We start from the raw sequence: 26,906 nt of genomic DNA on the forward strand, positions 1-26,906 counted from the left end.
TTAATTGCAAATCGATGGAGAATATTACTAGCTAGGTAAAATTCAGAAATGATATCTCTAACGATCCAATGATCATGATTACTACTTTTATGGCCAATTGACATTTTTAACATGCACCTGCTAGGTAGTACATGTTTTGAATTTTGATTTTCCAGACCATCTTCTTTATTTGTCATATTAAGAGGGAATGGCCTGTTTTTTTCAGAGTCGCTGAAACAATGCTTCGCTTGTAAGGGGGTTTCCATCGTTTAGACAGTCTCTGGCAAGCACTGGATCTTTCTGTGCATTTATCTGAATGGGGAAGAAAGTGTGTTTGCCTTTCCTCTGGATGTCGGTCAAATGAAGGATATGTTTTTCGTTACTCTTTTCAAGAGTAAATTGAATTTCTTTGGAGTGCTCCTGAATATAAAACTTCAAGGTATCCCCATCCAACGTGGAAGACTGCTTGTTTTTAGGAGGGAGATTAGTTCTTAGGAGTTGAAATAGGTCCCTTCACTACTCTGGTCTCCTTTTGAGATGATTGTGATCTCGGGAAGCAGATTATTTTGAAAATGAAAATGGATTTGATTGGGTTGTCGTTCAATCAAGTGACAAGTACCATTCGACTGACATAATTGGTGCGCAATCAATCAGGGGGACAGCCTCTGAAGGAAATCATTCCCCAGTAAACAGGACATGCCATCTGGAGCCACGACGATCACTGAATGTTTCATACGATGTCACACCATTTTTATTTCCATATCCATAAACTCATTGTCAGAAATTTCCTTTCCATCAAGGTTTTGGAGTTCTCCTAGAAGAGGTTTGAGAGGAATTGTATGGCTCTCCCCTCTTCTCGGGTTGAATTTCTGAAACGTTTGCTTTGAAATCAAGGTTGCTTCTGAACCTCTGTCTACCAGACCTGATAAATCACACTGACCTTGTATCTGGATAGGAACATATAACCTACCGTCTTTAGAATATAGTCTACAAAGAATGTGTGAGTTATTTGACAGCTCAGAATTAATTTTCTTGATGTCGTTTATCTCAATGACAAGACCTTGGGTTGCCCGCAAATCTGTATTTCCATCCTTGAGGTCAAGTTCACACAAGTTGGCTTGGGAACCTGTCGGAATAAACACGCATTTGGAAATAAGAGTAGGTGTATCCCCTGTTTTCACATACTCTTTGTTGTAGTCTTTTTTCAAAGGACAATCCTCAGAATCCTTTAGGAGGGAGTGTGCCTCTGTTGCTTCTGGACTATCTGGGTTTATAGAATCTTTGTTATCACATTGGCTGTTATATCTAAGGGTTTCATTGTACTTCTCAATTTCTTTTTCTACATTCTCAGCTTCAGGGTTTTCTATTTTTACCCACTTTTCTTTAGGAGCTGTCACTCTGTTTCTAAAAGAGAAGACTTCCCTTTCTGGGTTCTCCTCTGTCTCAATGGTGAATATTCTATTTTTCTTTTCTTGGAATTTCACTATTTTTCTCTGTTCTTTTGGTTCTAGTTCCCAGTGGATAGAGGTGCTGCTACTATTTTCTGAAATATCTATCTAATTTAGGGGTCAATGTATGGGTTAGAAAGGTAGCTTCCTCTAAGCTTGGCATATCTTTTCCTTCCCATCCCCTTTGTCTTCTTCCACTAGGATACTACTACTTGGATTGTTTGCCACTTGCCATTTTCCCCCCGGGGCACCTGACCCAGACATTGGGGCACTTTGTGGAACACTGGTAGTCTGAGGATTCTGTTAGGCCCTCAACATCTGTGCAATGTTCTCAGTCAATTGCTTGACCAATCGCTCAAGCTGAGAGATCTTTCCTCCTCCCTCCGAACCATAGGGAGGTCATCAGTCATACCTTTTGTGCTACCTGGAAGGGTAACTAACCCTCCTAACAAAGTAACTCGGGTATGGTTGAAAGCTACTGTAACCTTAATTTCTGGGTCTCCACTCCCCTTGTTCTGGAATCTAGGAGAAGGAGGAGGAACATTATTTAGGAAATTCTGATTTGGTGGAGGGGTTGGATTTCTTTAAACGAGATTCTGATTAGGATTTCCTGGGGGAACGGCCCATGATTTGGATTCCCCTCTTGTTGTGGCGGAGTGTATTTATAGCTCATGATCGGTGTAGAGCCCAGGTACCATGGACCTATGTAGGCACGATTGTCAGAAGAGTCCGTATTTTGGAACAATGAATGGCAATCGATTGGGACTGGACAGATGGCCTCCTTTGTCGTTCATTCTGTTTGGTGGTAGGAGGAGCATTCTTTGAACCCCCTGACTCCAGGTCTATAGGAGGGGCACTCTTCACTTCTCACACCTTTGCAGTGCTACGTGTTGTATTTGAGTTGGGACTTTTGGGATTGTTTTTGTTTTCTGCAGGCTTTTGGACCTCATAAATCCTAGTAGCCTGTGAAATCACCCATTGGAGAGTTCACAAATCATTGAAGTCTTGCGCTAATTGGGTGATTATGTATTTGTCACTACCCTCAGCCCTGATCCCCACTGGCAAGCCCATCGGCCAGGTGGAATCAGGGCTCGGATCACTAATAATGCCTGGCATGCACTACTCAGGCCCTCTTGGGCCCAGTCCTTTGGCACCAGGCTCATCAGTAAAGAAAGACATCTGCTTGAGGAACTATTTTATTTAGGCTTTCAGCCAACATGGAGGCATCCACATTGCTTGATTCCTAGAACCAAGCTATGTGGTCTAATGTTTTGGGTGTGGTGGCCTAGTGACTACTTTACCTGGACTACTTTACAGTGGCTATTTAAACCACACCCGAACAAGACAACACACTTCGCGTTACTTTGCTTCTAGCAACGCGAGGCTCACCGTGTCCAGCTTTCTCACGAGCCTGGTGAATTCCGGACCTGCAGAAAAACCAAGAACATCGTTAGCAGCAGAATCTTACCTGCATTCCTCATCCTTCACTGCTCGCAGCTCCTGGGCAGCTCTGTTGGTGGAGTTCACCGCCCGGATCGAAAGACCTGCGATAAGGAGAAAGACATCATTAAAGGAGGTAGTAGAGACACAACCAAGCGCTTAAAGACTTATCTGGTTGGTTGCTTTTCGGCCGGCACAGCTCCGGAACTCCATCTGCGCTGGGAACTCACTGCGACCTACGAAAAGAGAAAAGCACAGGTCAGTGAGGACAAGACATCGCTGCGCTACGCAAAGCGCCTCCTTACCGCATCATAGTGCTATAGCGTGCCATCATCTCCCGGTGAGAACCAGCATATCCAGTTCTCCAAGCAGACACTCTGCGCTCCTAGGGAGATAAAAAAGAGACATTTAGAACAGAGAAAAGGCATGCAACAATTACGACGCCATCAATCGTATTAGGACCTACCTGAAAGACACTACAAGGGCAGCAGTCAGTGAAGTAACTGGACTGCCCGCGCCCACAAAACACAATGCGCCCCTGCCCAGAGAGCAGGACGGAGAGCACACCAATTCTGACAACCAGGTGAGAAGAGAACCTGGAGGGGCTGGAAACACAAGGGAGCTGGGGGAAATCTTACCTTGGTAGCGCAGTCCTAATATAGGGCCTCATTACACGGTAGGCAGTGGACTAAGGTGCTATTAGCACCTTGGTCCATGCCGGTAAAATACCGGCACCGCCTTGGAGGAAAGGGGAATTACCACCCTATTCCAAGGTTGGTGGAGCGGTAATTCCCCCTTTCCCCATTGCCCTTCCCCATTCCCATTTTTTCCCCATAGGGCATAATGGGAATGGGGAAGGTGCTAATTACGGTACCGCAAATTGCGGTACCGTAATTAGCACCCTGGTCCCTTTGCTGGTTGGTTTTTAACACCTGCTAAATAGCAGGCGTTAAAGTACCAACCCTCAAAGGGACCTCGTAATCAGGCGATAAGGGTTAATGGTCACCGGTACCATTACCGGTGACCGTTAACCCTTACCGCCTTCCGTGTAATGAGGCCCATAGTCTTCATTTCCAGGCGGAATCCCATCGACCCCGAGACCACACCAGGGAACCATTGGGAAGGGCACCAACGACCAACTGGCTGGGTGGCATCCCCGTGGATACCAGGTGAGCGTAACAGTATTTTATGTGTGCAATAAACTCCCTACTGTTATTATTTACCCGCTGAGAAGTCTATACAAATGCATGCTTCAACTCTTGGGCAAACTCTCTCAGATATTGGTCCACACCACACACCATATTGTATGCAGCTTTGTGGGCCTCTTGTGGGTTTCTATAGGTAGACCATTTGTTTTAATGGCTGTCTTCTAGGTGGACCATTTCTTGTGATTTTGGTCCTCTAGCCTGGCAAAGAAGCTGGAAGACTCCAGGGAAAATGTTGATTTGACATGTTCCATGTTGTTAAAATCATTACTCATTCCATCATTTGCTCATAAAGCTCTAGATGTTCCCACACATAATATTTGGCCTTTTCATGATAAGGAGGGTAATAAAACATTTGATGACTTTTATTTGTTTTTTAGGGTCTTTGATGAAACCCTTTTGGGATCTGCCCTTCTTGGGCCTATGGACCTGATTCCACTCTTCTTCTGAGTCAGAGCTATTGCTGGAACCCATTCCCTATTGTCATCTGGGCCCTCCCTACTGTTCTGATTTTGGGAATGCCTTCTAGATGCATGGGACACAGGCTCTTCTCCTTGTTCTTTCCTCTTTCCTCTGGGATTTCTCAGGGTTGTTCCCACAATCCCTTTTTAAAGGTTGGATAATATGGAGTTTCGTCTTCTGTGGGCTGAAAGTAAACAGTGGTTCTTCCCCTAGATGGTCTGAAAGAATTATCCCAGTCTCCCTGATGAGAAGAGACTTTTTAAAATGCCCTTCCTAAGCCAAAGCCTTTATCTAAGTGGGCTAAATGATTTCTCAGCAGGATAATTATCTTCAGTTCCAGATCTCCCAATCCTTTGGGGTATTTTCCTCAGGCCTAGATGTATCTTTATTTCCACTCCTGTTCCCTGCTGGCATGCTGAATGGGGCACCCTCCTTCTCACTGCTAACGGCAGGAATTCATCTTTGTCAGATGACAAACGCTCTCCTTCCTGATTAGAAACAGTTGGGCAATGGGATGTTAGACAACTCTCAGCCTGTCCATAAGAAGTTGTAGGTGAGTAAAATGAGGTCTTTCCCAAGAGGGAATGATTCCCTCTGTCCAAAGTACTTGTCTCTGGTGGGTGTATGTTGGGTAATTGTAGAGCCATGGTATAGTCCCTTACTTACTGAAATAATATTTCATTTTTCTTATTTCAAGAATCAGTTTCTACTTAGACTGGACTAACTGCTCTCTTATGTCATACATGCTGGCCGTATTACCTTCCAGGGTTTTTCTCTGGGAAGTCAACAAGTCCTTTTTATTTTGCAGTTCCTGCTGTAAACATTAATTCTCGCACTTGCAATTTTGAATAATACTAGACCTTTCCAAACTTTTCTCTTGCCAGTGTAGAAAGTTTTGTTCAAAATGTCCTTTTAGTTGAACTGCATGTTTCAGGTCAGTCTCTATTTGTTCCAGTTTGTCCTGTAGATGCATCCTTCACCTTGACTAATTTTTGGGAAGAGACTAGGCTCAAACCCTCGTTTTCCTGCACCTGATGCAGTTTCTGCACTAGTTGCTGTTTCTCATGTATTGGAGCATCATGCTTTTGTGCAAGCTGATCTTTCTGTCTTTTGTTGCCACTTAAATTATGATTAATTTCTTCAAATTCGTTTTGGGATTAAACTACTCTGAGAATTAATATATTATTTGCTTGTTTTTTTCTTAGTTTCAGCATCATAATGTTGTGTAACAAGGCATTATTAGACACGGGTTGGTCATTAAAGTTTCCTTGTAACCTATCTTGGGCCTCCACACACTGATTATATGTGTCCTTGATACTCACAAACGGCGTCACTTGGTTCTGCAGCTCATCACTTGCTGTCTTCATTTTGGCTTGCATTTGTTCCATGACATTGTGCTGTTGTAATATGGAACCCTGATCTTCCTTCAGTGTTTCTTGCAGCTGTACTATGTCTTTTAGTTTGTAGCTGCACAATTGCTTGGCGCTCAGCAGCTCTTCAGAAATTTTCTGGGATGCTTCTTGTCATTTTTTAATCTGAGCATCCCTGTCTGATAACCCACCCTCCACCAGTTGAAGATGAAAATACAAGTCTGTACAGAGGGGGATCAGTTAAAAGTTATCTTTTTTGACAGTGGAAGACATATATAGCCTCTGTAGGGATTGGCTTGATGGGCTACATTCATCTGAAATGGCCATTCCCACGGAGGTGATTCTGTCCAACATCTCTTGTCTTACAAAGGTCAATATCTGTGGCTGTCCAGTCCCCCTTCAAGTATAAGTTTGAAAGAGCATGGTCCTTAACCGCAGATGCTGATCTCTTGGACATCTCTTTTTTAAAATATAACAATCTACTCCAAAGATGCACACTTTTCTTACTCCTTCTTTACAACTGTCAATCAATCACTTACAGCTCCAATTCAAACCTTTATTAATGTTCTATGTAACAATTCTACGTCTGTGCACACATGAGTGTTTCCTAATAAGGCTGTTGGATCAATATCACACAATTAAATGTGATACAAAGCTTTCATGCACATTTATGAGCTCTGTACAATTTGGGTAAAAAGGGTCTATGTTGCAATGACACTAGTAACATATCTTGGTGGGACCTTCAGTTCTGTAGAATGTGCAATATCTAATTCATGGGAATTTTTCACCCACCCCAAACCAGGTATGCACAATTCTCTTTTATTGAATACAGTTCTTTTTATGAATCTGGGACCCAAAACGTAATAGAATTTATTCCTTACAGCTACCTTCCCCTTTTGAGACAAGAAACACACACGGTTGCACAAAAGGTCTATTTATTAATAAAACAGAAATAATTGAATCAGATTAAAGATAAACAAAGTATTTCTTCATAAAAGGCCAATGATAAATACTTAACACACTATCCAATTCTCGCTAGCCCTTTATTTAAAATACCCCCCCTTTCTCGATAGACATGTCGGAATTTCAACAGCATTTTAGCTCAATTTCAACAAACTCCTTGACCTTCAGGTATGTAAAAATCCGTATGTTCAGCATGTATGGTTTCTAGATTCCCTTCAGTGATGCTTCTAATCAATAACCGGGTAGAATCTACCTTTCTCCCTTTCAATATGCCTAGGCAACAGTGAGATAATGAGTAGCGAATAATCACCCTATGCCTTTTATCTTGAGCAACCCTGCATTAATAACAATATTCTGCCTGATTGACCCAGGAATTACTTCAATGATCTTGTTTTTCTAGGAAGACAGACAGTAAGATGACCTTTTCGACCCCCGTCACTGGTTCTTCTGTGTTAGACGCCATCGCAAGAGAAAAGGGTCAGGTGAATCTCACTGTATACACACCATGGGACTTAATCTATCAATATATATGTATATATATTTCCAAGAAGCAAATACACTTCTAAAATGTTCCCCTACTTCACAGGATACACAATTTATGCATCTTTTCCCATCCCTCAATACTAAAAAATGATAGGGGCCAGGATTTAGGATCACTCCCCACGAGATTATTACCCTTTTAGATAATACTCAAATACAGATTTTTTTTGGATGAATCACAGACAGATGGGCACCCCCTCTTAAGGACTGCTTCGATTTTCTCCCTCCAGAAACAGGTGGGCATCAGCCAATAAGATAAGATCAGCTTTTCCCCACAGCCTGTCTGCTAGTTCTTCCACAGAATAAGGTCTGGGACTTTAACTCCTTCTAGGCCTCACTTGTAGCCTCTGCTTACAATCCATCGATGGATCCAAAAGGAGACTATATTTTTATTTTCATTTATTTAATTTCTATTACGCGCCACACACCCATAGGTCTCAGGGCGCAAAAAGAAACATTACAAGACAAACAAACAGAAATCAAAATGCAAAGCGGAGCAGCCCAATTAGGAGTATGGCAAAATGAAGTTATCCACAACCTACAATCAAGCTTCAGGTCCGAGGGCATATTGAATAACGTGTTGCAATTTGCCAGAAAAAAAGGAAGATTGGTCTCTCCACAACCAATTATTATAATGTCTCTATTAGCTTGCGTACACCAATCATCCAGCTTAAGCCTGTGCAAAATCTTCAAGTCCAGACTTCTTGCAATCCCTGGTTCGATTCTACCACGGCGCCAGGCCATCACCTTATTTTTAAAGACCTCTCTTGGTTCTGGCCTTGAAGGTAGCATGACATTGGTAATGATAGGATTTCTTGAATCCAGAGCTAATGCCCTTAATGACTTATCAGCAATATGTGGCATCTCAGATTTGCTGAATCGAACAGTCCTAAAGGGGTTGATTATAGTTTTAGTACAGACTCTAGAGGCCACATATGGTATAGACTGGCCTAGGTCTGCATCTACTCCAGTCAGACCTGCATGGACAAGCCTATCAGTAGGTACAGAAGTAGGTTCAGAGGTAGGTAATGAAGTAGGGATGGAGTAAAGCTGCATCACATTTTCAGGTACCAATGGCTTCAAGGTATTCAAAACATCAAGCTTGGTTTGACTAGTTTTATTCTTGGCCACTACGAGGCCATAATCCTACAAAGAAGTGTGTTAGTCAATATGAACCATATCAACGAACCCAGATGTATCTGTATGACAGAAATTATCCACCATAGCAGGGCGGATTAATGTCACCACTTTATCCAGCAGGTCCAACCATAAACCAAAGTTATAGTAGTTTCTATATTGGAAAAGATCAGCAGCAATTCTTTCCTTTGCTAACTGCGATTGGGCAGAAAACAAATCCAACTCAACAGAATGATCATCATTATCTGATCCCAAACTTTCCTGGGTGGGGTGCTTCTTGTCTCCCCTTTATCAAAGCAAGGCTGGGGGGGACAATAGGTGTCAATGGGTCTACCAACTCAATACCAACAGTCTGGTCAATGGAAATCCTATGCACCAGTCGGCTAGAATCCATGATACTACTTCTTGCTTGGCACCATCCTCTAATCATACTCCCCCAATGACATCCTCAGAGAAGCCGAGTTTAGTTTCATGGAGACTTCTTCTCCTACGAACACTGGCAGCTCTCACCTCAGTTAGTCATGTTCTATGAGGGGTTAGCATTTCACACATGGTACCCTGTCTTGTCAGGACTATCTCAAAAACATATATCAAATATGTATGAGTTACAGGTCACTCCATATGTGGTTGGGCATTCATCCCCAGCAGTGTTTATTACAGACTAAAAAGAAAAAAGGAAATCAATCATATTACCAGTAACCCGATGAAACAAAGAAGCCAGCGCTGCACTCACCAGCCACAGTACACTGCCTCCCACTGGGGAAGGCACGTGAAACGTTACCTGAAAGGGCAGCAGCCACAACTCCAATGCTTCCCTGCAGCCCTTCCGGCTACTGGATTCCACGCGGTCCCCCGCAGCAGCACAGCCTCGCACAGCAGAACTCAGGCAGAAGGGATCCCTTGGGGGGACGTGCAGCCACTGTGCTCATGCTGCTTCCCTCAAACACAGTAGAGGAAAGGACCTAACAACAGCGTCCAGCTGCACTGCCTCCATACGGCCGCTTCTTACCTGCATTCCTTACCCAATATGAACTCTTCTTTCTCTCTATAAGTTAATGAGTAAGTCAGTGTCTCCACCTAAATGAGTGTGAGTTGAATCCTATATAGGACAGTAACTCCACCTTTCTGAGGCGTGTATACTTTCCCCAATCTAATTGGTCAATGTATATGATTGGACAACGTTCCCAAAGTGATATCACCATAGACATACCCCTCCGCAGTCATTGGACATATTAATGAAGAAGGCAGTCTAATGGGAGTAACTTCTAAACCCTGTTTCTCTTACATTTAATGTGATGTCATCTCAGAGATTTTTTGCATTAAAATGTATCACATTCTGAAACCGTAAATGCCACCACCACTTTAATTATCAGCTCCCCAGATTTCTCTCTCTGACACACATTGAATTAAGCAGTTTTTATCATGATGGTGCATATGGGGGAAGCAAGCTGTGCATTATTGTAATTACATCACTTCTACCCTTCAACACAAATTATTTTTCCATCTCAACATAGCGTCACTGCGCACGCTAGGATATATGGGTTATTAGGGTGCGCTGTTTCTAAGCAATGAAATGTACATTCACTTAAATTTGCATATTAAAGCTACATTTTTAAAAAAATGTTATTGGTCCCGCTGATAGATGCTGAATGTTTGTACACCTAAACGTTCTCTAAGAAGTTGGATTGCAGACATAGAGGCGATATAAACAATTCAATGTACATTTAGAGGGCATTTTCCTTTATACACCAATATTGCATTGCAATTTCAGCTCTTCTGCCTAGATACAAAGACTAGGAACATGGTATTTGTTTTCTGTTGAGCCAGGGCTGGGAATCTGCTCTTGTTGTCTCAAGCCTGACTCCTAGGGTATTCATGGATCCGTGCCTGGCTGATGATAAAAGCCTTTGTAATTTTTCTTATCTGAGGTTTTATGGTGTTAATTCTGTCTTCTCTTGAGAAGTTACCAGACCTATAGTCTTGTCCAGTATTATATTATTTCATTCAGGAAGGCCTGTAAGGAGATGTTAATAGATTTGTACTGAGCAGGACCACGGATTCATCTGAGTTTAAATTATTATTTTAAAAGGTTCACCCCTAACATACACACAGATGAAGTAATAAAACTCAACACTGTACAGCGCAGTCTGACTTGCTTTGCATGTTTGCAGGACGATCCTTATCTGCAGTAAACTGGCTTTAAAGATGTTATTAGCTTGGGAAGGGAAATGATCTGTCCTCCCATCCTGTATGCTGGGTTTGCAATCTTTGTTAGCTGAATGGGTACCCATATGTCACAATTCAGTGCTCACTCCATTTAATGTTGGTTTCAGTCACAATTCTAGCTTTTAATGTGCCTATTTTCTTTTTTTATAAAACACCACAGTTCATATTGCATTAGCTTATCAAATGCCTATCAACAGTGCATATTCTCAACATCTGTAGGTTTCCTAATCCTGACTCTTTCATTCTGTAAAAGAAAATGAACACACACAGCAGTAGAACATGCAAATCTATTTTTCTTTCTATAACTTGCTGTTGTCTTGCTCCTTAGGTTAAGCAGGTCACCGTTTTAATTAAAGTTGCAGGTTATTTTCTGGTACTTGAAATGTTCATCTCCGGTCTTGTCAGTTATGGTTTTAAGTGGCTGTAAAACATTATTTAGTTTGTGTGCATTTTTTCCAACTGCTAAGCACAGGTCACAGCCCCCATTTTGTCTTAAATTAGCACTAATATTTCCCACTTCTTCCGTGCCCAAGTACTGGGACCCCCACCTATAGTATATGCGGGGCGGGCATGATCTGCCATTACAGTGCCTGTTCCATGACCACAAGCCATGCTCCAGGTACAGTGAACCTACTCACCAACTTCTTGTCAAAGTTTGGAATCCATCTGCCAGTACTTATGCAAAATATCCCTATTGGAAATTGAATGGGAAATATATTATGTTGCCCCCTAATACCTTCCCCCACTGGAGAGAACGTCACTAACCTTTCCAACATGTGACAATGTAACATACACAAGTCTGGATGGTGCGAGTGGGGTGATCATGGGGGAAGGATACCATCATCCGCTCTGTGATGGAAGTCCTGGAGGTGGTACCCTCCAATAGGTTTCCCACCCCATCCCTAGCTACATTTGTAAGCTATGCCTTTCACCCCTGAGGACCCAGATGTCACCCAAAATGTTTATAATGATTTATTTTGGAACATACATGGCACCCGCTGCTCATAGACCCACATCCCATGGAGTCCACAAACCTTATAATTATCAGAAACAATGTTTTCAGCATCATCCCCTTGCGTGCACTACACGTGGATATTAATCTAGGCCCAGCTGACCTCCAACCATGGGGACCCACCGGTGCCAGGATATAGTTAGGGACTATGAAAAACTGCAGCTTGGAGAACCGCCAGGACACACAGGAACAGATCAACTACACATCAAATGGGGGACTGCTGCTTTACTACTTGAGCAGAGGTGCGGGAGAGTTCACCACACGGAGCCTAATTGCTTGGGAACTTGTAGCTTGTTCATCAGGCACCCAATCACCAGGCCAAACACACGCAGATGACGCACGTCTGGCACTCATGATCATGGCTCCTGGTCCCTCACAAGCAGAAAGGTGCACCATAGCAACAGGCAACTGTGGATGTTAGGAATCAGAGTGCAGAGCGGTTAGAAAGTTCAGAGTCGAAGGTGGTGACGCAGCAAAGACGAGGAGAGGTGAAGTAGTGTGAGAGGGGAAGTTGGAGAGATGACATGAGTGAGAGAGGAGGAGGTGGAGAGCTGCAGGAGAGGAGAAAGTGACGCAGATAGAAAGGAGAGGGAGGCCGTGTGGAGGAGTGGAGATAAAGTAGAGATAGAAAGGAGTAGATGATAAAACATAAGGAGAGACAGATCATGGCGTATCAGCACTGTGAAAAGTATAAGAGAGAACAGAGGAAAGGAGAAGGGGTGGATTCGGAGGTAGTGGAAAAGGTTAGTGTCCAAACCGACACGCCTTGAAACACTTGTGTATAGGCGCGTTATAAATGCCATATCATATATCGTTAACCAAAAAAAAAAATCTAAATTCAATCGAAAGGGTCACGTGCAATCCATGCAAACTGCATCTGCAGCCAATGACGATGCAGCAATGGCACAGGCGCTGCCTTTAGTAGATTTCGTGGGGAGGGGGGGGGGGTGTCGAAAAGAGAATGGGGAGGAGAGGTGCAGCAGGTAAAGTGAAAGAATGCAGGCGAGGAGGAATGAAAGGGAAGGAAAGATCGTGGAGGCGAAGGGGAGAGTTGAGAATTAACATAGAGTCGCGAGGAGGAGGAGGAAAGAGGTGGAAGGAAAACAGGATGGAAGGGTGCAAGAAGGGGAGGAAGGAGAATGGGTGCCACATTTCAGAGCCTCTCATTGATGCGGAGAGACCCAGTAGTAACTATGATCGAAGATCTTCGGGACCTAAAATGATGGGGTTATGTGTTGCCATCAGGAGGGGAAGTCTGATGACCTATGAGGTCCAGCCATGTGTCTATATTCCGAAGACCCTGCCCCAGCACTCTCCCCGCCTTTCCATCTACAGGCATTGCTCTGTGAACTCTGCGCTTTCCCTCCCTCCTTTATTTCCTACACACTGTCCCCCTTTCTCTCCTTTCCCTCACTATCCAGATTCCATTCCGTTCATTTTTCCCACTAACACCTCACTCCCTCTTTCCTTCGCATCTCAAACCGTCTTGGTGGACCTCATCTTTCCCTCCCTCCTCGCCATCCTTTATTCTCTCTGCACCCTTTGCCCCCGCTCCTTAGTCCAGCTTTCGAATGGCTGTATGAAAACCGCAACTAGGCATCGGCAATGCTTATTTGTAGGGGTGGAGGCTTATTTTAGTGGCGAAGCCTTTTTGTTTGCCAGTAGGTGGCGCAGCGTTTCTATGGTTCGTAAAACAGTTGGCTCCTTCTGTTCAATATGCATATTTGCTTTATTTTCGTTCTTAAATATTTTTTTACAGTATTTTTGAGGGATTGTTATTTTCCAATTTATTTGATTGTACATTTATGTTATTTTTTATTCCAGTATTACTTGTGCTAAAATCTTTTCAGCATTGCCCCCTGCAAGCAAATTTATGAGATGCCATCTGCACAAGACGTTGGGGGTACAAAAGGTGAAGAAAGAGGGTCTGAGATGGAGGACTGGCTCAGAGGGAAAACACAATAAATACAAGTATCAACTTCCGAGGCACCAGTGGTCCAGGGATGAATATTGGTTTCTAAACCATCAAGCAGCTCCCCACCTCTAGTACACTAGAAGGGATCCGAACAGATTGGATACACACGCAAATTATAAACATCCTTGTCCAATTTTGGTAATGTAGACGGAACGGCAGGCTTATCTCCAAAAGGTCGAGGATCCTTGGTTAGTTGCAACATAGCGAAAATACAATTATTACCCAATGATGAAAGGGACTGTCCAGTCAAGGTTGTATAATAATATCTACTTTATTATTATCACAACAGACAGTCCTAGCACACTACAAAATTCAACCCACTCTGTAAAGGAATGCAGAGTACAGACAGTTTCAAAGAAGGTAAAGGGATGCACTCTGGATGCCGACAGGAGGGTAGTTGGTAAAGTAATGAATCACAACAGTATAAGGCTACTTAGTTTCAACACAAAGGGAGCAATGGGTCGTAAAATGTCACTGGTGGCCTTCAGAGAAAGACCAGAGGGACAGAACCACAATGTACCGTGTGCTGTAGGAGTTCTTGGTGCCCGACAGTGTTAAAGTCGGTTCAGGGCGCTTTGCGGCTTCTGCGACCGAGTTCAAGATAGGAGACAGCTGCGGGTATCACGCATTTTTTTCTCTTTTTTTGGAACATTTTTATTTGAAAGAAGTATACAAGGCATATAATAAATACAGCAAATGCTTTAAGGTACAGAAATTGTGAACAATGTGTGCATTAGAGAATATAAATAAGGTAAATGTGAGCCAAGAGTATATATATATATAATGCTATTATATAAAGGAATTTAAAACTTTTGAATAATGGGATAAGTATAACAGAACAAAAAAAATACAAAACAAAACATGAAAAGTGGAGACATAACATACACAAAAGGGGGTGGGGGCAGATGCAGAATCATACATGGTAAAACCATGACCAAAAATATTAATGGGGGTTCTTGTTAGATAGAAAACTTAGAAAAGACTGCCATTTCAACTGATGCTTAAGTAGTTGAAAAGGAGAAGCATTACATCTTTCCAACCTATGGAAATTACAAATGGAGTTCCACCACAGTTTATAATGAATACGATCCACATTTTTTCAGTTGGTGTTGACAGTTTGGATTGCAACCAAAATGAAAAGGCCAAACAGGTAACACGTATTCTTATTCATAGTATCTGGTAATGATGAGCTGCCAAAAATGAAAATGTATAGGATAAATCTTATTGGAGGTTAACAATACTTTTGACAGTATTCCACATGCAATTCCAAAACAGTTTAACATGTTGACATTCCACACACATATGTTTGAAAGAGCCCTGAGCATGTAGGCAGCTCCAGCATCTCTCACTGAGCGTTACTTTACATTTGAAGTGTGATGCAGGAGTATTAAAAGCTCTGTGATGAAAAAAGCAAAGGGTTTGGAGCAAGTTGGCTGATGTGGTAACCTTGGAGATATTCCTCCATGTTAAAGGCCAATGTAGTTGGTTGTCTAGTAGCATACAGTCTTGCTGCCAATCAATATGGAGATCTTTTGCTATTTGAGAAGAGATTCTTTCATACAGGACTTTTTAAAACATGGAGGCGGTAATGTCAGAGTTTAGCATGTGTAGCAATCTCTGTGCATTAGGAATGTTGGATTTGCGCATTAAAACATCATAGTTTTCCACAATTGCATAGGTAATAGTCAAATATTGCTCTATAAAAGAGACCGGAATATGAGAATTAGTGGCAAATTCATTAAAAGTGATTGGAGCAACTTGTAAAAAAAAATATTGATATACTTAATGCACCGAGAGAGCCATGGTTTCCAACAAATAGATTTTACATTCATTTTTATTAGCGGATTAAACCAAATATAGGGAGAGATTAACAGGGAGGATTTTAAGACAGAGGGGAACATATGCATTCTAATAAAATAGGCAGATAGGCAAATACAAGTATATTTGTGAATCTGTTTTTCCCCCTTAATGAGGTAAAAATCAGCACAAGTTATAGGGGAGACCATAGCTCTCTCTATGAATTCCCAATTTGGTATGTTGTTTGGTTCTTCATGGGTAAACCATAGCTAGGTCTGCCTCAGAACAAAAGCCATATGTAGCCACTCCTACTCCACCCTGTGCATGAGATTCTTTTAGTTTGCTGAGAGAGATTCTATGCCTCATTATGCCTCATTATTCTCCATAAGATTTTAGCTAAGCAGGAATCTATAGATTTGAAAAAGGAATGGGAAAGAGGAGTCAGCAACATATACATAAGATAGAGAACAATGGGGGAAATCATCATTTTAATAGATTACAAATGGCCCCACCAGGAAAGATACACAGGGGACAAAGAGGTTGTTCAATCTTTGATTCTTGTAAGTAGGGCTTCAGTATTTTGTTTGAGGATACTTTTACTGGATGCAGATACATGAATGCTCAAATATTTAAATCCTTCTGGACACTGTTTCATACCTAAAGTTTGAGTATGATCTTTAGTGCAATATATATTGAGGGGTAGAATTTCTGATTTGTCAACGTTTAACTTATAACCAGAAGCTAATGAGAATTTTGAGATAATATCTAATAGGTGTTGAACACTAATATCAGGATTTTTTAGGAGCAGTAACACATCATCTGCATACGCAGCAGTTTTAACATGTATATCCCCACAATGAAATTCCTAAAATATTGTCATTCTGTCTGATTGCTTCTAAGAAAGGTTCTAAAGCTAAAATTAAAAGAATTGGAGAAAGGGGCAACCCTGACGTGTGCCTCTAAACAAGGGGAACTAGGGGGACATGCCAATTGACAAAAATGGCTGTCTTGGGGTTGCAATATAAAACTCTAATCATAGAGAGAAAGAGGCTACTTATACCATGCCACCTAAGGGCTTGGAACATATAATCCCATTCTACACTGTCAAATGCTTTTTCCGCATCCAGGGCTACCGTTGGATGGGGATCCTTGGAGTTGTGTGTTATATCTAAGACATCAAGAAATAGTCTAATATTGGATGAAGATAGCCTGCCTTTAACATATACAACCTGATCGTGTTTAAGTAAGCTAGGTAAGAAAGGAAGAAGTCTGTTTGCTAAAATCTTGGTAAACATTGTACAATCTGTATTGATAAGGGGAATTGGGTGATAACTTTGGGGTAATTCAGGATCTTTATTAGGCTTGGGAAAACGATTGACATGGCCTCCAAGAAGGATCCCTGAGCCTTTTTTTCTGTAATGAAATGGGAAAAGAGTTCATTTATTTTGGGTGCTAATAAATTACTAAAGTGGGCAAAAAGGTCAATAGGGAAACCATCTGGACCAGGGGCTTTATCTTTTATAAGGTCTTTAATAGCCTGGTGTATTTCAGTAGGAGAGCTAGGCACATTTAATGACTGAAGAAGAGCTTTGGGATATGTAGTATGAGGGATGTGAATATCTTGAATATGAAAAATATTCAGAGGAATTTCAGAGGTATATAAATTAGACTAAAATTGAAGGAAGACTTGGATAATTTCTTTATCTGAACATTTCCTGTTGCCTCTGTGATCTTTTATGACTACATTTTTGCTTTATATTTCAACAGATTAGCACATGAGTACTGTGAAACAATGTTATTGTGTTGCAATCCTAGCTTGATAATATCCTGAAGAGTGGAAGGGGAGTTGGTATGTGCATATTGAGATTCAAGGGATTTGAGTTGTTTAAAAATAATATCTGATTCTTGCTTTAATTTTTCTTTTTATTAGTGACAAAGGATATAATTTGACCTCTAGGAAAAGCTTTATAACACTCCCAATTGTTAACAATAGATGTAACCTGACGTAAATAATTGTTTAAAAATGTAGCATTAAATCTCCATCTATTGGAATTGTGATTGTTCTGTGGGGGTGCAAGTTGGATATATACTGGAGCATGATTCGAAATTGTTATGAATTCTATTTTGGGCAGCAAGAAGGAGATTGACCATAGATTTGGAAATTCATATATAGTCTAATCTCGAGAAAGAGTTATGCGGATTGGAGAAGAAAGTAAACTCTGAATGAGAAGGATGAGTTATACGCCAGGCATCAAAAAGACCTAATTCTGATAAAAAATTAAGAAATTATGCATGAGATTTAGTGTTTTTTAAGCGTACACTGGACTTTCTGGCTAGGAAAGAATCCATGATCTCATTAAAGTCTCCACAAGCAATTAGATTATGATGATTACATTGAATGATGTGGTTTCTCAGTTGTCACCAGAAAGAAGGTTCTGAAAATGTGGGACCATAAATATTCAGAACTGTATACTCGGTGGATTCCAATAAGATCCTAAATAGTACCCATCTACCTAAATCATCAGATTAATTTGCTATCACCTTGCATTTATTCTTTTTACCATTTACTGCACTTGAAAAAACCTGGCCCACCCAATGGCTGCTTCCTCATGTGAGAGATGTGTTTCTTGGATGCACGCAATCGATGGTTTTATTCTGTTAAGGTGAGATAATAATTTTTGTCTTTTGGCAGGATTATGCATTCCTTTAACATTCCAAGAAGTTACATTAAGTGGCATACATATACAACAGAGAGCTTGAAGAGTAAATACACGTTTTCATTATAATAAGTATCAGAAGAGCATATTTGAAAAAGTAGTTGAGAAATACATCCATAATGCAAATATACAAATTTCTGCAGATAGACAAACAATGTTAACATGGATTGCTGAAGCAACACAACATGACAGAGAGCTGTAGATAGGAATGTGGCTAACAAGAAACAGCCACACTAATCCATGTTAGACAGACAATGAGATAGGGGTGGAGAGGCGATCAAAATAAGGCGCGCCCCCCACCCCACTCCGGTGGGAGATGGTAGAAAGCGATTCAGTGCATTAACCCATTAGATGTTGTAGTCTTTTTCAAGTAGGTGGTCTTGAAGTGTCCATCTCATCTCTTTTGTGAGATTGAATAAAGTGTCTTAGATCTGTTGGATTCTGGAAGGTGGAAGTATGCCCATTAAGGGTGACTTTGAGGATAGCTGGATGGATGATGCCATATCTTGCATTTAACTGTCTCAGGGTGGGTCTAAAGGTGAGTAGTCCTTTTCTTTTGCCCGCTGTCGCATTAGAGAAATCCTGGGATATAACTATTGTCTTGCCATCCCAAGACAGCTGTTTTATGTGCTTCAATTTATCCATTATGAGAGTTACATGAGTGTAGTCCAAAAGAGCAAAGATGAGAGTTCTAGGTAAGCCTGTAGAGTTTCGGACTGAAATGGTTGGTCCAACTTGATGGGCCTTTTGTATATTGAGGTGTATTGACGCTGGCAAGTCAAGAAGCTGAGTAAATAAAGCATGTAGAAACTAAATAGGATTGTCTTTTTCTATTCCTTCCAGAAGGTCAACAATGCGCACATTATTTCTACTATTTCTGTTTTTGAGATTCACAGCTTGTTTTTGTAGAGATTTAACAGTGGTTCCTAGTGTTACTACTCTTCTAGTAATATTGTCAACATAGCTAACATCCCTCTCCACCTCATTCATTCTGGACTCAAAAATAGACCATTTAATGTCAAGCTGCTGCAGTTTAGCATTTGTGTCTTTCATAAATGGCTTCAAGGCCCTTATTTCTGAGAAAATGGTTTGCATGACAGGGTCTAAAATGTCCTCTTTTGGTGTGGAAGAGTCAGTCACTTTCTGCCTTTTGAGGGTAGTAGGTGAAGGCGAAGATATTTCCTTGGATTGTCCTTTCTTGGATAACATAATGGACAAGCTGTGCGGATAAAAGGGTGTGGTAGTATATATGTAGGAGAGCAAAGTCTGTAGTATTCTGGGGCTATTCTCATAAAACCAGCAAGAGATCTTTGAGTATATGATATTGAATATGGACTGGCATATTCTATGCCTGGCTTCTATTTTTCCATTGTGCCTTACCTAGGAGACACTCTTTAAAAAAGCAGAGATGGTGTTACTTTGGATAAAAAATATGTGAGGAATTCGACCATTCACACAGTGGGTGGGCACTCGCCTGGGCTTTTTTTTGCAATTTTAAATTAAATTGAATGATGGTAGATCAGCCGCCCGAAAATGTGTGGGGCTAATCTGCACACATTTTCCTAGGCTCACCGCATGACATATGCATAGACCTGTGTACTCTGGGTGGACACAGCCGGCAGGGGCAATTCCCCCTGTCATATTTAGTTGGGATCTAACAGGTGGAGTACACAATGCATCTCCAAAAGGGGGAGGGACAAACCTTCCCCCTGTCATGGCCATTGTAATTAACTGACAAAGGCTTTATGGATCCACCCTTTTGTTGAGCCCTGTAGCTGGTGGCAGTATTTGCATACTAATCAGAGTTTAATTCAAACAGGCCCATATGGAGACTGGCTGCAGAGGCTAACTAAGGAGACAGGAAACCCCAAACACCCTTTCATATGCACTGTGCCAACCTGATGCCAGCTCCTGCCTTCAGTTTCAATTGACAAGGAAATGTCATATCTGGGACTGCGTGTTTACAGTAGCCATCCCCGCAAGGAGACCCCATTCAGAAAGTAGGAGTATGTGGTTTGATCGAGACAGAACATCTGGTCTCACCACAGCTTCAAGAGAGACCTGCCGCTTTAATCAAGAACCACAGAGAGCTCCATTAACCAGAGAGACCCTTTGATCCACAACAGTCAGCAAGATGGGTGGGACTTAGTATTACATGCTTTCACCCCCTTTACTTTTTCTGTTGCAAAGCACTCTGGTTATGACCTCACACATACAGGAAATTGTTGGTGGGGACCCAAGATTGGTTCATAAAGGTAGGCTTAGCCTACACCAATCACTGTGGCCCATTTGGCTTTAAAAGAGGGCTGAGCCCCTCTTTTGGAAGATCATCTGAAGACTTTGCAAGCAGTAGCAAAAAACGAATCATTGTACTCTGACTGAAGGTTCATTCTGCCTTACATCTTCCACAAGTGAAGGAAGGACCCGACCGCCAAAGAGAGAATAATAATAATAATAATAAGAAGAAGAAGAAGCAGCAAGATCCCTCCCCTAAATATCTCATGGGGAACAAAGGGAGATACTGAATCCAGAGGACCCTCCACAGCTCCAGATCCAGTACCCAGCCAGCACACAGCTTCCCTGCTAGACTCTACAGCAAGCTGCCTATGTGGGAAGTGCCAGAGAGTCTCTGAACCAACCCAAGGACAAGGCAGCTGCCTGCAACACTCTCCTCAGTTTTGAAGCAAGGAGGAGAGCATCGACAAGCATCTACCGACGTCCGCCTTAAAGGACATTTGCGAGCCAGTCGAGCTGCAACTGACTGCACCAATGACTGTTGTTAGGCTGCAGTCGCCAACGCCGTCCGAGACGCTTCGACCAGTGCTTCAGAAACACTGACCAGTGGGTCGTGGCTCAGCCCCAACTGGAAAGGCCGCCTCATTTTCAGCAGTGCGCTCCTTCTTCTATCATTCTACACCCTAATGGTTCCTAAATAACTTCCAAGCTGTTTCTATCACTCACCCTTGGACTCCCTGGTGGTCCGTGGCGCATCTCTGGAAGGCTGAGCCTGCCCTTATAACACGTCTGGAGGTGTATGTGTGCCTGATCTATGACCGTGAGGTCCCGTGACTTCTGCAGCCGGCATCTCCTGTCAGCTGTCCGGATAATGCAGCGCGTGAAGTGCACTTTTACGCCATTAGCTAGTTTTCCTCATAGCACGGGTTGAAAACATAAATAGACCCTGGCAATCAATGTTTGCTTGCTTTGAGGGGGTATATAAAGATACTAACTTCCCAATTAAGAGATTTTAATGTTCAAACCTTTCTCTGAAGAGTGTGTGCCTGCTCACAGACTGCTTGTCTTAAGGAAATTGCCTATCACTAAACCAAATTAATTTTAAAAAGCAATTTCCACCAAATACTACGTGTTACTATAAAAGCCTTCAACATACTATTTTAAGCAAATTTAACAGAGATGCATTAATTGGATCAATACCACATGGCTCCATCTGTGGATAAATAACATATTGAATAGACCGAATGGGGAATGCACAATAGCCACCCAACCTCTCGTCGTGATCTGGCACTATTAGTAGCGGTAATGCTATTTCTGCTGGTGGTATCTGGCAGTATTACCACCGGGATACCACCAGACTGGTGATGAGGCCCAGTGTCTGCTTTAGCTCGCGAAGAAGAAACAGCCACTAAACCACCAGGGAAAATCTTTTACCAATAAAGGTCCCCATGAAGGGCCAGAGGAGCAAATATCCCACTAGCCCACCACTGAATGTCTAATTCAATGGCCACGTTACAAATGCAGCAAGCAATGAGATTGCTTGGAGAAGGGGGGAGCATACAAGACCTTTTAAGCCTTTGCAGACCTTTCCCTGACATACCCCCGGGATACATTTAAACTACTGGATAAGATAAGTGGACCACTTATGGGAAGGGATGATGGGGTATTTAGTGAGTGTGTAATTGGTCTTGTGTGAGTTAGTTGGGTGAGGACAGGAGTTTGGTGGAAGACGTCCGAGAGACCAGAGGAGGTGAGAGCGGAAGGAGTGTGGAGGGGGTCTGCAGGGTATTTGTGTGGGAGAATGGAGAGTGTGAGGAGAAGCGGTAGAGTAGGCGTAGCAGGGTGGAAATGGTAGCACAGGTGGTTGTAGTTGGGGGGGTAGTAGAATGGTAGAGGGAGTAGGTGGTGGTACTTGGTAGTAGGCATTAGTGAGTCTTAGTGAATGGCAGTCATAGCAGAGAGGGAGTAATGGTGGTGAGGAATAGTAGTGGTAGTAGAGAAGTGCTAGTAGCAACAATGAGTGGGAGAACTGGGGTATTAGTAGGAGTAGTGGTAAGAAAGGAAAGGTGGTAGTAGTGTTGGAAGGAGCCAGGAGGTATCATAGAAGGGAGGAATGGACAATAGCGCAGGTTGCAGTGGAGTGATAGTTGGAGATTAGATTGATAGTAAAAGCAGGAGTAAGAAGAGAAGTGAAATGAAAGTGTTGAGCATGGGCGTAATTTTAGGGGAGGACGGGGGTGTTTGTCCCCCTCAACTTTCATGGCACACCATTTTGTCCCCATTAATTTGGCTGGGGCACCTTTTCTTCAGATGTCGTGTCCCCCCCAACATTTTCAGCAAAGTTACTCCACTGGTGTTGAGGTGTAAAGGCAGAGTGAGAGATAAGCGGGATAGCAACGTGGTGGGGGGAGAACAGCTTAGGAACCCAGTGTAGTGAAGAGTCAAGTAAGAACGCATGTGGAAGAAGGGAGCGTGACACTGGGGGAAAGAAGGCACCATCCTAAATCCCTATAGAAATAAGCGGAATAGATTATGGAAAGAATAGAACATCCCCATGGAGCTAGTCAGTCAGACGGCCAAATAGACAGGTGTCATTTATATGATAATACTTGCCACATATACAATGCCAATGTACTGACATGCCTCGTAAATTGTGCTAGTTGCTGTTGCCCGATGGCAAAAGCTGACCATGTGTGTGAATACCTGGCAATGATGTAAGTTCCTTACTGTATAAGGACAATACCTGCAATAGGTTTTATATTACTTTATTTTGGTAAAGCCTATGAAATTATGGTAACCTGGAAATTCAATTGTAATGCTAGGAAAATCGTGAACGGACATCAGCAAAGGAAGTAATCCCCAATCCTGACACCTTGGGCAGCACAATGTGTACAAACATTGCTTTTTTCCATAGTTACTCAAAATATTGTTGCTTCCCAGCCAAAAGCATAGTATGGCAAGGTGACGTGACGTCATGTTACCTAAGCACGTGTTTCCAGTCCTGGGCTTTTGTTTACCAGATCAATGCAATCTGGGAGTTGTAGTCTTTTGTTGAAACTGGATTAACATACCAGAAAACAATGATTTCAAAAGAAACCACAGTGGTGGTCAGGTGACATGGAGTCACTCATTTGATTGTCCTAAACCACCATACAAACATGAAAATTAGCTTCGACCCCTTCTACAATACCATACACGAACACCAATTCCTCCCCTTCTCATTTTAAGCCTTCCTTTGGTAATTTACGTTTGTCGCAGACTCCTGCCCCCACAACCACTAACTCCTGCAGGGTATCGCTGGCCCTTTTGATTAAGCCAGAAAAAAACACAACCACAAAAAAGCAGCCCTTCCACTGCACCATAAACGCCCAACGCTGATGCATGTTTAGTTTCACAAAGAGTTGCTAACTTCGAAGTTGGCCCATGACCTTCTTAAAAAAATCTCTGAGCAGAGTGTTGGCTGCATCAAGAGAGGTCGCTGGATGCAGGCAGGGCAGGCTTTTGCCCCCTTCCTCTGCCTGTGTCGTGGGTCTGTGTAGTGGTGTTAAAACGTGAAGGCTCCCTGCTCTCCAGGAGGGGGATAAAAAACACGCCTGCTGCTCCCCACGCACCCAACTGTGCCCTGGGCAATCACACGGTTGGCCAGCTGCTAGAAACAGGCCTGCCTTTGCCATCAGGCGGCCCAGTGGAGAATCTATGTGGCTCAAATTGCACAATCTGCAAACATTTGCTTGGATCATCATAAGTAGCCAATTTGCACTCAGGACTGACGCTCCAACTGGGTCCTTCAGCCCAGTACAGAGGATGGGCCAACATTCTATGAAGGCATGGGGTCCGAGATAAATTGCCCCAGACCAAGTTGACGTCTACTCTACCATGGGTGGTCAAGACCATTAACTAGCTCCTGCTAGAATATGACTGGTGGTGAGCTGGAGAGAACAAAGCCCATCCACGCGGGTCATAAAGGCCAGCTCCTGGCTTGCCTCCTTTGAATTGTCTTCTTGACTCCCAGCGAAGGCAACAGTGGTGAAATAGCTCTATTGACGCCTTTCAGACCATCAGCCTTTGTCATGCTACCCATAGGTCCCCCCTCAGTGCCATTTCACAGGAGATGATGGGCCAGGCATGAGGCTAGACTGGCTATGGTCAGAGGAAGGGCGTGTTCCAGACACTGGTGGCGACATAGCTGGACATAAATACAGAATTTGCCTACCTTGCAACTCTCAGGGTCTGGCATGACAAAAATCACAGCTGACATTGATACACTCTTCAGCTAATTGGCCTTCAATAGCCCTTAAGGAGGATGAAAGAGCTGCATTACAGGAATCCATTGCTCAGAAGCTTTTCATGCAGGAAGGGCCCTGTGCTAGATCCCAGATTACTGAAAATGCACAAGCAAGGTACTGGCGGCAGGTTCAAGCTCAATCACCATGCTAGAATCACAGATCGTTCTACTCCTGGAAGCTGGTGAGTGTGCTCAGCTGTGCGGATCATACTGCCCTGTATCACTCCTTAATGAAGACAGAAAGGAATGTTGTAGCCAACACACTAGCTATCAGACTATGCCTGCCGCCTGGATCACAACCCTTGCTTAATCATGATTCATACCAGGGCAGCCTACCTCACTGAGCATACACCATACATGCCAACATTATCAATGCCAGTCCTGGTTGTAACCTTGGATTCTGGGCTTTGTAGCCATGGATGTCCCCATTATGAACCCAGGACAATTCCCAAAGCGCAAATCAGGACTGGACTAGTGTCTCCTGGATGGAATGGAGAATGTTGGCACGTATGGTACACGAATTGTGTGGCCCAGCACTATAACAGCAAACGTTCCCAGCCTACAGTGAAAGCGTCCCCCAATGCTGAAAATGCCTTTCTCTCTGTGGTTTGCGGTTTTCAGTTCCATACTATGTCCAATATGGTATTTGCAGCTTGATTTCCTCGTTTGGTAAAGTTATGGTGGCACATTCGGTCTGTGTGCCGATTAGCTCTACCAGTCATAGTATTAAGGGCAACCAGGCTGAGGATGACCTTTGTCCCCAGTGCTCCTTGCCCCCATGATATCAACACTTTTAGGGCTCTTCAGCCAACGTGGCATTGACTCAGGAAGCATAGGCAAACCTATTACTCAAGTTTACCAGACCTCCTCCACGCCTACCAAGTATTTTCCAGACAATAGATCATGTCCTCTAGCACATGTTAAATCTGTTGAGCATTTACCCGTCAATAGGACTGTCCAAAGATTCAATAGAATAGCAATCACATTGGAAGACCACAGGATATGTTCATAGTTAGAAACATGTGCAAGCCCAAGTTGCGACTCTTACTAGAGAATTACAATTCAGAAAGAAGTTTCCATTGTGAAGCATAGGCTGCATTGTTCTAAGAATTCATCTCCCATAAATGTCATTATATTTAGTTGGTTTGTTTTTGATACACGCAAATGCCAAATCCTAGTCCAGTGCTACTCAAACTGTGCGCTGCAGCACATTGATTTACAGTATGTTGGTGGTAGGTGTGCCATGCCATCCAGGGCTTGAAAATAAAAGTGTTTCTTTAGAAATTGGTGAATCAGTAGACATAGTAGACTAATAGCCATTTTGTATTTTTTTGATGAAGGCTCAGTGAAAGAACGTTTTGTAAAAGAATTACCTGTATTAGAAATTGAATAAGAAACCTTTCGAGTTACAGAACAATTCACACACAATCAAAGAAATTAATGGAAAACTGCAAAATTGTATGCACTAGGGCTGCTGCAATTAAAGGTTTCATCTCAAATGTGAAAAAAGAAAATGCAATAACTTAAATATGTGAATTTGTTCAACTTAGTGCCAACAAAGTTTCAGACAAACTCATTTCAGTAGTGGGTCAATTTGTCAACAATGTTCACCTAAAAATACCAGAAGCTCTACATTTGGATAGAGATCTAAAATGCTTTGTGATTAAATGGGAGCTGAACATTACTGACTACTTCTTCACATTGATATTCAAGGAAACATTTTTCGAATATTCAAACTCCCTAATGAAATAATGTTTTCAAAATGAATTACATTATATAAAACAGTTTCATAATAACCTTTGGTTGGCTGAGATTTGTTACAGGGAGAATATTTTCAAACACATCAGTAAATTCAACTGCAAGATGAAGGGTCCCAATGAACACGTGCTAACCTACTTGGACAAATGAGATGGATATAGCAGAGTTGCATTTGTAATTAAGAGTAGATCTCTCGAGATGTTGAATGGGTGCAGAAGCTGCACAAATGCAACAAACCTAAGCTTTATAAGTGGTTGAGAAACACTTGAGTATGATCCAGGAAAAATGTGTGCATTATTTTGAGTAAACAGATACTGACTAATATGATTGGATTCACAATCCCTTTGCAGCACCTGC

The sequence above is a fragment of the Ambystoma mexicanum genome, chromosome 5p (assembly GCF_040938575.1).
Source record: "Ambystoma mexicanum isolate Mex_15411 chromosome 5p, UKY_AmexF1_1, whole genome shotgun sequence".
In the NCBI taxonomy this organism is placed as follows: Eukaryota; Metazoa; Chordata; class Amphibia; order Caudata; family Ambystomatidae; genus Ambystoma; species Ambystoma mexicanum.